The sequence below is a fragment of the Apostichopus japonicus genome, chromosome 5, assembly GCF_037975245.1.
Source record: "Apostichopus japonicus isolate 1M-3 chromosome 5, ASM3797524v1, whole genome shotgun sequence".
Classification (NCBI taxonomy): Eukaryota; Metazoa; Echinodermata; class Holothuroidea; order Aspidochirotida; family Stichopodidae; genus Apostichopus; species Apostichopus japonicus.
The window spans coordinates 10339020-10354976 of NC_092565.1; the positions used below are offsets into that span (position 1 = coordinate 10339020).

The 15957-nt window shown below is 37.9% G+C and overlaps 1 long non-coding RNA gene across 1 annotated transcript; it reads right to left on the reverse strand.

Moving 5' to 3' along the window:
- Window positions 1-1958: 1958 nt before the first annotated feature.
- On the reverse strand, window positions 1959-6856 carry LOC139967602 (uncharacterized). Its single transcript, XR_011793051.1, has 2 exons — window positions 4079-6856; window positions 1959-2300 (listed from the first exon to the last, which is right to left on the reverse strand). It is a non-coding gene; the product is annotated as an uncharacterized lncRNA (long non-coding RNA).
- Window positions 6857-15957: the final 9101 nt, after the last annotated feature.

Sequence of the window (15957 nt, forward strand, 5' to 3'; positions counted from 1 at the left end):
TTAAGATGGGAAGTGGGTCAGCCAAACTACTTTGGATAAAGAAGTATAATAAAAATTGCTTGTTGCTTATTACAGGATAATATTTCTTTGGCTTTCCTTGTTCCAGGAAATTCTTCTTTCATTTTTTACGAGCATTTGCAAACGTTGAGTATAGGTTACTACAGTTAGTAACTATTCAACCCGACACACATCATTTTATTCTCAACCCTTTTCCAACCGCCTGTTTTCACTCAGAACCCTTGCTACAACACCAAACCAACCTTTCCTGCCAGGCTCACCTTTTTTTCCGATGCCAGGTAGTACTTACCGACCTTTATATTAAAGGCAAGGAGTCACCCCCTCCCCACCCCTTCCTTCTTCTTCCCCCAAATATATATCAACAAACTAAATATTCATATCCGTATGAGTTTCACATAAGACAACGACTTCACAAATGTTTTGTGGAGACAACGGTACTAATACCCAGGGAAACTAACTATTCAGAGAAACTGAAAAGAATGACTTTGATGAAAAGAAATTAATTCAACTTTGCAAAATAATTTTACTAACATTTTCTTTCGAAATAATTCGGCTACATTTGATCCCACACTTGCATACAAAATGATATATACTCCGGCATGGTACCAACCTACACGTCCTCTTGCAACATAGCCCTCGATAAGAAAGTCAGTTCAAAGGTCATATCACCTATACACTTGTGCATAGTACATAGATGGCATTTGATCCTATGAGTTCACACACCCGCCCAAATGCCATCATGAATGATAAGGCATATATTATTTGAATTGTAGGGGTTCTCCATTAATTTGGGCCCATAGAGAAACAATAGTTTGAGCATAAATATTATGCAATAAATGTGTAGAAAAAAAACCCTTAGAGAACTGACCTTATAAGCCTGTAACACTTCCATATATATCAGATGTACCTAATGCATATTAGAATCTGAGCTGAAAGTTGTTATTGTCTGGTATATTAGTTTCATAACTAGCCACTCTATCTTCATTGGAGGCGAAAATATATATTTCATATTTCGTCTATAGGGAATTTGAAATGGGCTGTTAAAATGTTTATTGAATATTTGTTGGAAGTGGAAATTGGTCATATTATGATAATACCCATACAGACGTTAGGACCTTCATGCAAAAATATAATTTATCTTCTATATAATTCTATTTAATTTATCTTAAATATAATCTATCCCTCTCAAATATACTAGACAGATTATTAATGGTAATTCATACATGCTAAAAATTGGATGAACCCAATAAATTGCGCCTTCCCGCGGTGTCTACACAATGAGTATCTCGAATCTGTAGTGTGATGACGTGTAACTTAATGTCATTGGTTCTAATCCAGTTTCAGTCATTTGTTTTTACTCCTTCAAAAATCAAGCCTATTAAGAACTTTCAGTGAAGTACTTAAATGTTGGGGGGGGGGTGAGGGGGGCTTTCTAGCAACTTTTAGTATAATAAACTTGCGGGGCAATTTAGGTGACACATTAAATATCAAAATCTGAACATAGATTTATGTAATGGATTCACTGAAAACTTAAATTGGTTCACCGACTAACATAACGTTAGTCCATCTGGTGCCTCTCCCGACTAACATAGCCTTAGTCAGTTGCTATACCGACTAATTTATTCCTTAGTCAGTTGGATTTCTTAGTCGGTCATCTTAGTCCGTCAGCTTAGTCGATCAACAATTTCTTAGTAGGTAAATGTATATTAGTCAGTTACCTTGGTTGGTGACATTAGTCGGTCTTTACCGACTAATTTATATGAGCCACCGACTAGTTTATAGCAGGTTTTACATTAGTCAGGATGGTGCCTCTCCCGACTAACCTTTCTTAGTCGGTATCGACTGACTAGTTGCACTGACTAGAATCACTGAAAGAATTAAACCCGACTAGTTTCACTGACTAGCATCACTGAAAGAAAAGAGAGCAGAAGAAACACAAATAATGTGTACGTTGGCAGTATTTATTTCTGATAAAACTTCTGATGTCTACAAAGGCTGACTTTCGACAGATAGAGAAGACATCACTGTAAACAAAAATCTGAAAATATGATTTTATTCCAACAAAGTTAAGACAAGTTAATGGATCAAACATGGATCGCAAAAGTATAGCACTGCACAATAATGCAAAGTTGAATCTTGGGCAAGGGTTCCTCATGACTTTCGTTTTAAAGTGGTACCCCAAATCGACACCAGTTAAGTCTTCACGAACAAAGAGTGTTTCTCTTAACTACAAATGGCCTCCCACTTGTCTTCAGGAAGCCAAAATCTGCACCATTATTGACCTGTGAACAGAAAATATGATATATGTGTAAGCACAGATACAGATATAGCACATGATAACTCACATTATCATAAACATACATTTACATTAAAATTTTATAACATATTGGGAGGTATACATTTAAATCTAGGTCCATCAAATTATAAGCCAGGAATAGCAGCTTTACCAAATAATTATTAGCTTTGCACAGCATAACACCAAGTTATTTTTCAAAGCTTAATAATTATGTTAATCATGTTAATAATGATCCCAATAGACCGGGAGCCCAGAGGGTTTGGTTAGCTGGGAAGGTAACCAATTGCCTTGTACATCACAATGTTCACAGTGCATTCCTGTATATGAAACCAGACGACTGGCAAACCGACTGTGGTGGGTGTGGCTGGGAGAGCAATTTTAAAGTCACCTAATAGCTAACCTAGATCAGCTTTCATGGTAACCACATCAAAGTAAGAACAATGTGTCAGGTATGGCCCCAAGAGCAACAAATGGCCATCGCCAGTAATTATTGGTGGTGGGGTACCCCTGCCAGTGATCAACAATTGACCCCTCAAGACTGACCTAGGTCAGCTCATGAGGTAACCACTTGAAACCTACTGGAAAATGTTGGTTAGGACTTCAGATACAACTGATGGGCATTGCCAGTAATTTTTATTGGTGGGGTACCCCTGCCAGTAGACCCCCAATATGCCCAACCCCTCATTGACCTAGGTGAGCTCATGATTTGACCAGTTGAAACCTACAGGAAAATGATAGGTATCACTTCATATGTAAGGATGGGCATTTCCAGTAGTTTATATTGGTAATTTGGTGGGCCACCACTGCCAGAGTCCGCCCATCCCTTACATATAGAATCCTGTCAATCATTTTCCAGTAGTTTTCAACTGGTTAAATCATGAGCTGACCTAGATCAATGAGGGGGGGGGGGGCATTTTAGGGGTCTACTGGCAGGGGTACCCCACTAATATAAATTACTGGAAATGCCCATCCCTTACATATAGAGTCCTGCCAATCATTTTCCAGTAATTTTTCAACTGGTTATCTCATGAGCTGACCTAGGTCAATGAGGGAATGGGCATTTTGGGGGTCTACTGGCAGGGGTACCCCCCCCCCAATTTAAATTATTGGAAATGCCCATCCCTTACATATGAAGTGATACCATTTTACAGTAGTTTTCAACTGGTTACCTCATGAGCTAATCTAGGTCAATGGGGGATGGGCATTTTGGGGGTCTACTGGCAGGGGTACCCCACCAATAAAACTTACTGGCAATGCCCATCAGTTGTATCTGAAGTCCTAACCAACATTTTCCAGTAGGTTTCAAGTGGTTACCTCATGAGCTGACCTAGGTCAGCCGTGAGGGGTCAATTGTTGATCACTGGCAGGGGTACCCCACCACCAATAATTACTGGCGATGGCCATTTGTTGCTCTTGGGGCCATACCTGACACATTGTTCTTACTTTGATGTGGTTACCATGAAAGCTGATCTAGGTTAGCTATTAGGTGACTTTAAAATTGCTCTCCCAGCCACACCCACCACAGTCGGTTTGCCAGTCGTCAGGTTTCATATACAGGAATGCATTGTGAACATTGTGATGTACCAGGCAATTGGTTACCTTCCCAGCTAACCAAACCCGCTGGACTCCCGCTCTACAGATCAGTGAAAATTTGACCAAACTTATGAAGCTTGCACGTAAATGATATACTAGACTGTTTTTTTTTTAAAACAGGTTATGTATCTTTAATATCATTAAACAGTTGGGTACAATAGTTAAACTCACTCTTCCATCTTTTTTCTCTATGGTACTTGTTCCTTTGCTTTTTGGACTCTTGGATAAACTCTTTTGTTCTGTGAAGGGTACCAATATATCATCTTAAAACATGTCTTTAAGCCATATATAACACAGTTCTCCTCTTCTGTTGTTGCCTCCACACTGGTGTCGTACTACACAGGAAACCTCACCCTTGACTTAGATATTTGGCTTTTCAATTCCTGCTGGAAAAAAGAAACAGCAAAGTATTCATCATTTGAAAAAAAAAATTAAATAAAGTTGTCACCACAAAGTTATGTGAGATTTGCTTCCACTATAGTCTCAAAAAACAATCCCAAAGTTTGAAGCAGACTGTATAAAGCTGAAAATTTGAACGAGAGTGTCATCACCATTGCAACCAGAATCAAATGCCCAGAATACAGAGATAATAAAACATGGGCTAAATCTTTGTTTGTTTTTATGATCTTTAAAAATATAAAATTTTAGAAACAGAAATGCACTGAGCCAACTTATTTATAGGCCTAATCGTTTTCAGTTGTTATTTTGCTTGCTCACATAACAAGCCTGTTTAGACCTAGGCTAGAGGAGAATCAGTACTTTGTTACACTAAGTTTGTCTTTCGGTCGTTTGATTTAGTCTTACTAGTAGTACTAAAGTATATAATGGACCGGCGAAGACTAGAGAATACCCAGAGTTTTAGCAACTGCGTTAAACTGTATCATCTGATCTATTATTTACGTCAATGAGTTTCATTCAATCTAGGATCAAAAAGAAAAAACTAATTAATCTTAACCTTTAAACTTTGCTACTAAACAGATATGCTTGAATTACAAATAAATGTCAAAAAAACATCATAATCTACGAATCGATGCATATACATGTATACATATACATAAACAGAATAATTTGAATTCGCGCAAGTGAACCCTGCACTACATTGGACAGAAAAAAAACGTGCAATTAGACCAAACTAAACATACTAAATTTTCCGTTACTTCTACATAAAATATCAATACAAATACAACAACTTACTCTTTTGGCAGTATACTAAAAGCACATGTTACAGGGATGTAAGTGCAGCCCCCAAAAAAACCCGGAAAACTATTCGGAGAAACCGGGGGAATGCCGTCCTAACACATCCTACTCCTAGCTCTGAATACTTACGCACTATCGTTATGTTGGCTAGCTCAAAAGTATTAGCGCTAACAGTAACACATCCTACCCCTTGTTCTGACTACTTACACACTATCGTTATGTTAGGCTAGCTCCAAGTAACGAATACGTCGCAGCGAAATCCGGAATAAAAAACAGTCTCACATTTGAAAGCGATCACGAATATCGACTATCATATGCGTATCCCGTAGATTTAGCCGCTCACAAATATCACAAGCGTTAATTCCGAAACTTATGTCGAGCACCAGCAGTTACGAATCAACGTGAATTAGGCAAGGTTTTTCAACGACAGAAATGAGCTATGGCGATTTGAAGTTCGCACGTACGCAACGATGTTCACATGGCACACACAATGTTGTACAGTGCAATGCGATGTGTAACAGGAAATGGTATTTTGCTTGATCGATGAGTGAAAATTGAAGTTAGCTTGCTGCAACGGGCCAGGCATTTTTGCCGCGTTGTGTCTTTGATATTTGTACAATTTTGTGGAACTTTATTGGAATTAAAAAAAAACCGGATTACCGTAAAAATACGGAAGACTTACATCCCTGATGTTATAATAACTTCAGACTATCAAGCTTTCCTGAGAAAAAACGGTTAATACTTCTTACAGTAAACAAGTCGACCGTGAAGGAATGTCGCAATTGTTTCCTGGGCGTGACCGGAAATTAAATACTAAAAAATGATAAATGAAAAGGTTAAATAGAACTGAAGCGTGCATCCTGACTGCTCGCAACATATAATACCGTTGACTAGCCAACATAATTTGTTCAGCCTACTGTGACTGTACGTTTGAAGGTCTAGCCTTGCTTATTCAATATCACAAAGCCTACCCATTTAGATTCACATGGGAAATTACAGGAAATCTTTACCAAATGAGTGTAGACTTCAAATAAACTATCGAGACTTATAGTTCCAGCATTTGTTTGGGAATAAATTAGAAGATTATGTGCCACTGTTCAATCTAGCCCAATACACACATAAGACATTGTTAATTGGTGTTTAGAATGCACACTTTAGTGTTGAGAATGCACTGCAGTACCCAGTAGAAGCCTATAGGCTACTCACTGTCATTGCACTTGTGTATTGCGAAACGCCAGCGTGACAACGTTAGCGTTACACTTACCATAATACAGTACTAGTGCCAGTGGCCTAACAATTAACTTTAATTTTACCTTCAAGTTAAAGGAATAACAGGTAGGCCGATGATGGCAGTTAATACCTCCATTCTTCTAAAGACCTTCTTGGGTGATTTACGGTTGAAAGTTGCTTAGAGTGATCGTATGAAACTATGCCAAGTCCAGCAAGCTGCCGTTGCCTCTCGGTTTCCAAATTGAAGTGAATCGAATTGGGTTAAAATACATTAGTCCGTCGACACCGACTAAGCTACGATTATGGCGTAAATCGGGTGTCCGTATCGTTCTTAGTCCATGGGTTAAAATACCTTAGTCCGTCGCCACCGACCAAGCTGCGATTATATTTTCCTTAGTCAGTGTAAACTGACTAAGAAGCAGCGATGAAACGAAGATTTTTGCTAGTCCGTGTGCATTAACTAACGTTACAGACTAATTTAACGTTAGTCCGTGGCAATATTGACTAGTTTATTTTTTCAGTGTTCATGCGCTTTTTGATATAGTTCTTATAGGCCTATATAGCTACTCTTCTGAAAATTTGAGAATTTGCTCAATTTAATATTAGAGTGTCGAGAGAGAGGATTCAACCCGAACACGTTTTTAATATATGGGCATATTTGATAAAATTTTAAGCTTTGATACTTGTAGTAGCCCAACAAAATTTTGAGCTCATCCCATATCGTCTTTCAAATGAGTTTGATGTTCTTTGTTTATCAAGACATTCAATATTTACGTATATATTCATACCTGAAAAGCTCCTTTAACATAAAACTGATGATGACGCCAGCTCCTCGGTCAAGGCCCCTGACATTAATGTTATTTTATTATTTCATAAATTCTAATAACTCTATCAAACAGCATTTCTCCATATACCCGACACATGGCACTAATGGAGAAATCCAAATAACATGTCCCTGTCACAAATAGAATAGTTGTGTTGCCTCAGTAAACATATATGCTACGCCCTTAAATCAACAGAGGGCGCTGTCATACCGGTCCTTTCTAGTTCCGCGAAACTTGACAAGCTGCAGCCTGTGAAATCATCGAGGATTCCTTTGAGGAATCTCTGACGGACACATTTGAGCAGACTACCTGCACTTTCTCTAATTCACCCAGTGTGTGACATATTCGAGCTTACATTTGATTTTTAACCACTCATAACTATAGCACATTTATGAAATTTTGCCTACCGTTCATTTGGGCAACTTTAAACATGTCGGACCGTTAATCAATCAGAAAGCTTCTTTGAATTATTTTCAATCACATCCGCTAACCTAATTTTCAGCTTTGGGCGTCGGTAGAATTGTAAACAAGTCTCCAAACTGGAGTTAACTGGAATTATACCTGCGATTCTTCTCGTAGTTATTAAAGACGAGATCATTTGAAACATATTATTCAGATATGCTACAGCGCTTTGCAAAATCTTTGTATCGACTAATAACAACGACCTAGGTAGAAACGTTCAAGGTCCACATTTGAATGCCTCAGTGTGGACAACTCCTTTTTGAGTATTTTCTCAAAAGTGAGTAATTAATTGAAATATGCGCTAATGTGAATTGTGTGTACTGTTATGTTATAATAGTTTACACATGTACCCTTTACCCTATATAAAGATTGATTTATCAAGTTTGCGTTCAACAAACAATGCCGCTTGTTTACTTATGATAATGTAAGGTGATAAGGCACGTATCAGTTAGTAAGCTTACATGAGTGATGTAACCGTGATTCCACGAGTTATTAATGTTGAATAGATATATGCCCCACCATCTGAGCGAGATAATGTGTTTGTGACGGAATTTTGAATTGATGATAAACAAGCAGTTCTGTGAAGTTGCAGCAGTGCTTGTTTGAATCAGTGGCGGTAGCCAAGGAAACCCAAAAAATGTTTTCGGACCTTCTAATTTTTATCACATACACGCAAAGTCTTATACAATGCAACATATACACTATGTACTACAGAAATGGATGGAAATAATTTGGCATCTCATCCGCATTTTACCCAAACGAAACATTCAAAAAGTAGGGGGCACCCTCCCTTTAGACCCCTCGCCAGGACTCACATCAGCCGACTTTTTGTGCCCCTCTTTACGGACATCACGTGATCAGTAGTCAGTAGAACAGTTAGAATTATGTGCCGGGGGGGGGGGGGGGTAGAGGGATGTAGGGGTAATGTTGTTTAAAACTAACTCAGGTGAAAAGTTTAGGAGTTTATTGGTTGGGGATAAAGGCACCTTTATCCTGTTCGAGAATTTCGTTTTCATCACACCCCGAAACCCATACCTCCCCTTCCCTCTGAACCCCCCCCCCCCACCCACCAGTTGCGTTGTTGACGAGACTTGATGTAAACCGTAAGAAACGTATGGTGTCTCTCTTGTTACTGTTAGAAAGTGTACATTGTTGTAATTGTTATAGGATTGACTGGTGGCCATCAATGTAAACCTTATACGGGAGAGAACATTATTCAACACTGCTAGTCGAAACTCCCATTTCCAGGGGCGGGAATTGATGTGTGAAAGTGGGGGGGGGCGTGTCCTCCTCCCCTTAGAGAAACTTCGATTTATACAGCCCCTAGATGTAAGTTTGGTGCAGTAGGTAGTTCTCAATGCTAGTTGTGTATATATTTGAAAATGTAATCATGCTATTTGTTATTATGCTATCAAAGTGTTGCCGGATTTATTTAGCGACATAAAAAGTAACAAATTGATTGAAATAAGTATCGTCACTATGAGTCTGTCTTTTTTTATAGCCTGTGTAATGGCATTATTAATAAGTTTAAAAGTATCGCACATGGTTGTCAGTATTGCTGTAGCATAACCAACCAAATTACCAATCAAATTGGATAAAAATGCCAACTCAAGATCTTGGAAAAAGTTGGGGCAAGTCCCCCCCCCCCCCTCACCACCTTCCAGACAAAGTTGTGCTTGTATACCAAATACACGTGAGCATGTGTGTAGCGCGTGCTTTCATCGGTTCCACCGGAAGTTCTTACGGTTACGATTACACTCACTTCCATCATAAGGGCAGGACGTTACAGATTTACTTCAGTTCCTGAATGCCCGGACTCGCATCAGTAAGTTCGGAATTAATACCATCGTCTTGGAATTCTAATCATAAATTCCAAGAAAGAAATTCCTCAAGCATAATTCGGTGGAGCGAACTGACTGTTATAGCAGTAATCAACATTGTAACTCGATTAGTTAGTTTGTTTGATTGATAATTGTTTGTGTTTTTTTGTTTTATGATAGGTTTTTGCTCTCTTCATCTATTTTATTTTCCTCTGAAACAAAGTAGGATCGTGTAGAAAAAGAATACCTTTTAATGAGATGATTTTTAATATTTTATTTAAGTTTTCATTTTTTTCTTTTTTTCTTTTTTTTCTTTTATTATTAGATGATTTGCATAGTTTCCGTCAAAATTAGTTGATTTGTACATACTGAAATCATGATTTCATAAGGCTACCCAGTCTCTAAATTCACGTAATACCGATTGACGCCCAACCCACCCACGCGACCCCTATATCCCAACCCATATAAGTGCCCAATGTCATCCACATGGAGTCACTTGATCTGGTTTCATAGTTCTATACATATTATACAAGGTTAAATATAAAAAACACCAAGATAATGCCATACCCCCCCCCAACCCACCCACCCCCACACTTCCCCGGCTCCTGCACCTTCTACCCAATGGACTAGTATTCCTTGAAACTATCCGTCTACACGAAGCATACAGAACGCCCAGCAATTAAGCGTATCTCAAAAATCGAATCTTACCAAGGACAGGGCCACTCCAACTAACGAATTTGCTTTTGTGTATTAGGCCTATACTCTAACCATGAAAATTCGTTAGCATTATGGATACTTCTACCATGCATATTACATCAGACACAGAACTCATTAACGTTACAAGGTCGACATATTCATACGTAAATATGGTATGACCTTACTTTGTATTGACCACAGGAATGTATTGCTTCAATTTTTCCTTAATATATTCCATTATGACGGCTCGAACCGTAACGCAGAAAACTCCTTCCATTGAGAAATCTTTGACTGCAATGGTATGCGTAATCCTTGCCTAATACTCATTCGTCCACTTGCGTTAACCTACTATGGCTTACCGTGATCCTTTACTCCTCATAAATATTCATGAAATACTTGAGATGCCTTTCCATTTGAAGGAAGCACCGTCCAATATCCCAGTATCGGTTTCCCTCTGTGAGGTAATGAATAAACATTATGCTGTGACGTCATAAAGAAACAAAATGCCTCTGAACTCAGTTCGAAATCTACACAGGTTGAAATGATTCTATTTTTGCATAGTCATAAAAAATATATAAATTTGGGTTACGTCCGTGACAAATTACCCATAGGATAGTTGACTATTTTAGGCTGCGTGCATAGTTTTTGAAATACCTTGAAAGTACAAAACATATTTGAAAACATCGATCCATGTCTATCACACTAGGATTGGTTCAGTTGTCATTCATGTTTATGTTATATGAAAGAGGACAATAAAAGAAACACAATGGTGAAAATACTGTTCAAATATCTTTTTCGGTTAAAGAGATATTCAAGTGTAAAGTTTTATCAGATTGTGTAGAAACTGCTGAAATCTGACTAGCTGTGATGTAACATCCTCACATTCCTGAAAAGTCTTTGTTTTTTCTCTAAATATTTTGTGAGATAATCATGACTTTCAACCAAAAGATATGTCAGGAGATCTCATATTTGTCAAAGGAAGTATTTGAGATTAAACATCTGAAGAATTTTTGATTATATTATTTTCAAATGTGTTAAAAAACATGTAAATAATGTTTAAAGAAATATATTCACAAATGTTAAGGAAGAGAGGATGTGACATCACACCCTCACAGTTAGTCTTTCTACACCAGTCGTTTTCAAAGAAATTTTGATATCTTCAAAGTGTCATATCTCCTTAACAGAGCATGCTATCATGGTAGTTTCCTCACTGTTCTTTTTGTCTTTTTGTGCTTTTTCATACAAAATAGACATGTCAAACACCTGAACCAATCCTTTAAATATTCTCCCGATTCGTCGTTAACGCAATCCAGGGACTCCGAAGGTCACCGTTTGACAGCGAAATTAATATTATCCGGAGACTTTGTGTTGCCTTTAAAAGGTGGAATACATAAAAGACACAAACATATAATATCGATTACATGCAGTGATTGTATGATGTTTCTTCATCATAAAGTAAAGATCTACAACCCAAACAATGCAATATATATTAATGAAAGGAAAGCCACATTTGTTATACGGTGTTTTTGTCTTTCAAAAGTAATAAATATCAAGAATATATATTTTATATATATATATATATATATATATATATATATATATATATATATATATATATATATATATAAATATATATATATATATATATATATATATATATATATATATATATGGGTGTGTGTGTGTGTGTGGCGACTTCAAGGGATGTATAGGCAAATTTATTTTATTTTTTTTTATTATTTAATTTAACTAAACGCGGTACGGTACTAAACAAACATCCTGATGGAATATGCATGCAATTCCTACTTTGCGAAAGGATAGTTGAAATTGTCACTTTCTACCATAAGGCTATAGGGAACTTGGAGCAAACAGGTGTGATTTCAGGTTACACAGTTTCTGCAAATTCTTTCTTTCAATAATTCTCTTTCTTCTAATTGTCTTCTTCTTGGATTGGATAATGTTCCAGTTTTGCTTTGGGCGAAGTTAAGCTAACAATATATTTAATCAACGGCTATAGAAGAAAATTGGATCTTTGATAATTTCATGATATACAACATGTCATACAACATGTGTTACATTCTTTCTCCTAAACACGGTTTGGCTTGCGTCAAAGAGTGATAATTCTGTGTACATTGTCAGATTCAAAGCACCAGGGGTGCACTCTATACCAAGGGCGTAGGAACCGGGGGGGCTGGGGGCGCCAGCCCCCAGTGAAAAATGTGGAGGGGCGGAAGTATCATTCCGCCCCCCCCCCCCGGTTCGCAAGTCAGAAAACCCCTTTTTCATTTCTACATGAGGAAAAAAAATCTCATTTGGAGCATCAAATTGCATCTAAGGCCAAGTGAAAATACAAAATTAAGTTTACAAAATGGAGTGGGCGTTGAAGTGTGCTATATTGCACCAAATTGCATCTGAGGCCACCTGGAAATGCAAAAAATTCCAAAGGGGAGGGGGTGTCCCCCCTCCCCCAGGCCGGCCATCAGTCTTCAGCCCCCCCCCCACTCAAAAGTACCTTCCTACGCCACTGCTCTATACCATCATAACACGTGCGTGTTAGGCGCTTCCAATGACAGATGGAATGCATATATAAACGCATTTACACCATGCAATATGATCATTGTAGGAGAGTTATGGAATTAAATCTGCGACGCGATTCGGTTCTACCGTTTCGCCTAATGAGTTCGAAAAAGGACGAAACCGGTCGTGAAGGCCTTGTTACCTTTTGAAAAGTTTCAAAGAAACGTAGTCATAATGTAAATTTAAGGCTAATTCCATCACAATCCCATAAACTAAGAGAATGTGACAACTTGACGATGTGTTAAAACGGTCCACCTATTTGATGTGTTATAATTATAACACGCAACGTCCCCATGATTACTTTCTCGCTGTATACGTTTACACATTTCATCCAAGTGTACAGCGTGTATACTCATGCATGTGAGCTTTCTGAAATGTAATATCAGTTCTGCTATAATTGAATGGTGTAAGTTAATATGTTGCAATGTTGCATCTGGCAATTTGCCGATAACCACATTATATTGACGTTTTTTTTTTTGGGGGGGGGGGTTGGCATATAGCAACGGTCGTGTCTGTTTATTTTCCTTCCTTACACGTCAGTCTTTATTCATCGATGGCATGTAGCTTCATTAATGTAGCTTATCAATAATTCTAAGTCGCTGACATATAGATTATAACTTTCAATACCAATAATAAGTAATAACAAGTAAAAGGGTAACCACCCAACAACCCAGATCATTGAAATTAAATCGCTGCTTCTACCGATATGCAGCTTGAATTTCAGTTTCAAGAAAGGGAAACATACTATTGTTCAAAGCAAGTGCATGCATTATAGTATATATACATATATATAATAGATACTATTATGTATAATAATATATATATACATATATATATATATTATGTATAATATATATATTATACATAATATATATATATAATAGATACTATTATGTATAATAATATATATATATTTATATACATAATAGTATCTATTATATATATATATTATGTATTATAATAATATATATATATATTTATATACATAATAGTATCTATTATATTGTATATTACATATTATACATTGTATACTATATTGAATATTGGATATCGTAAAATGGATACTATGCGTTTTGTAGGCTATTGCATATTATGTAATGTGCGTTGTATGATGTTTCCTACCCCTACTTCCCTACCCCACTACAACCCACACCAACTTCTGAACTTACAACGCTGAAGTAGAACGACATCAAAAACCCAACCGTTCTATTCCTTAATTGCAGGTGTTTAACCAATTTACCTTCCTTGGCTTAAGTGACCCTAAGTGCGCATGCTCAATGGTTCTGTGCAGTTTAACGCAGATTTTATGATTATTTTATTTGCCATCATAGACAGCTTAATGACGTTAATGTTTACTATTGGTGGGCAGCAATACTTGACGCGACGGATGAGCAAATACACCACGTATCCCGGCCGGGTTTTAAGACGGAGAATGAAAACAAACAAAAATTTATATTCCTACCGTTGGAACTTCTATCTATATGCTAAAGGTCACCCACCCGTAAAACTATCGAACGTTTACAATGCTAACATCAAGAGCGTAAATATTGAGCTAGAATCTCGCCAACGTTTCTGTCATCTCATTTGCTATGAATTCATCCTACAGGATATATTCTACACCGTGCGCCATGATATGCTGAGAGTTTAAAATTATCACGCTGGTCTACCGTAGCTTATCTTGAAGCAATGAACTGGGCATGGTTCTAACTTTACCGTTTAATAACAAGTTAAAAATAGACCAACAAACTTGCTCAGTTGCGTGTATTCAACATTTGTGATGCGACGTTCTAATTGTGACGTTAAAAACCAAACCGTTGTCTGATTGGTGCATTTATGATATCACATGACATCATGACATCACATGACTTCGGTCAGCTTGCGGCTTTGACAAGCCAATGAGGTGAGGCTTCTTCGCGAATTCCTGCTTGCAGAACGGATCTAAAATATGTAGGGGGCCTACATACATGATGCACATTATCTGATCCGAGTTCACTATTGGTATACTATAGCTGCAAATATCTCGAAAACTGTGCGAAGGAATTGCATGAATATTTCGTTATTGTATATCTTTGAATATAAACATGGGCCACATTCATCAATGACCGCAATTAACTTAAATTATAATCCATAGGAATACTAGTTATCAGTGGCGTAGGAAGGTACTTTTGAGTGGGGGGGGGGGGCTGAAGACTGATGGCCGGCCTGGGGGAGGTGTCTAAGGGGAGGGGGTTCCCCCTCCCCTTTGGATTTGTTTGCATTTCCAGGTGGCCTCAGATGCAATTTGGTGCAATTTGGTGCAATATAGCACACTTCAACACCCACTCCATTTTGTAAACTTAATTTTGTATTTTCACCTGGCCTTAGATGCAATTTGGTGCTCCAAATGAGATTTTTTCTCATTTAGAAATGAAAAAGGGGTTTTCTGACTTGCGAACCGGGGGGTGGAATGATACTTCCGCCCCTCCACATTTTTCACTGGGGGCTGGCGCCCCCCCCCCCCCCAGCCCCCCGGTTCCTACGCCCTTGCTAGTTATGAAAATTCATAACGACTCCTCCTGGTTATAGAGCACGAGATTGATATGTCAATCCGTGGGTGCATATTCTACTTTGTAGTCAGAACGTATAGACCTATCGTTCATTTTTGTCGACTCTACAATGATCCCGATTGATTTCCATTTGTAGTGCCTGACACTTTTATCACCTATGACGAATTATTCCATTGTTGTGCCCACAGTTTTGTCAAACGCTTTGTTGATACCAACCAATTCAAATTTAGATTGGCTGATACCATATTTGATGTGATTGCTGATATTAATATTTCTAGTATAAAGTGTGAAACATTTCAGTGAAATTCACCATCTCTTATTTTTGTTGGTCAAAACAAGACGGATTTCCTTCAACGCACGATTAAATCATGGCAAAAGGCGCTACCCCCCCCCCCCCCCCTTATAAGTGACAAGCAACTGGCCTTTATAACATGGCATAGGCCTATAACATGCGGTATGATATCCTCCAGGGGTGCAGTATATAAACTAAAGAGTACAGCACAATAAACACCAACACCACAATAACACCACAACAACACCACAATAAAGAGGCAGAGTTTTCGAAAACACCGACCTTATACACACACACACACACACACATACACACACGTTGTATCCTTCCTCTAGTTTATGATTAAAACCGCTATAAAGGCAACTAAAGGTAAAACCGAATCGATAATGAAGCCTGGACAAAATAA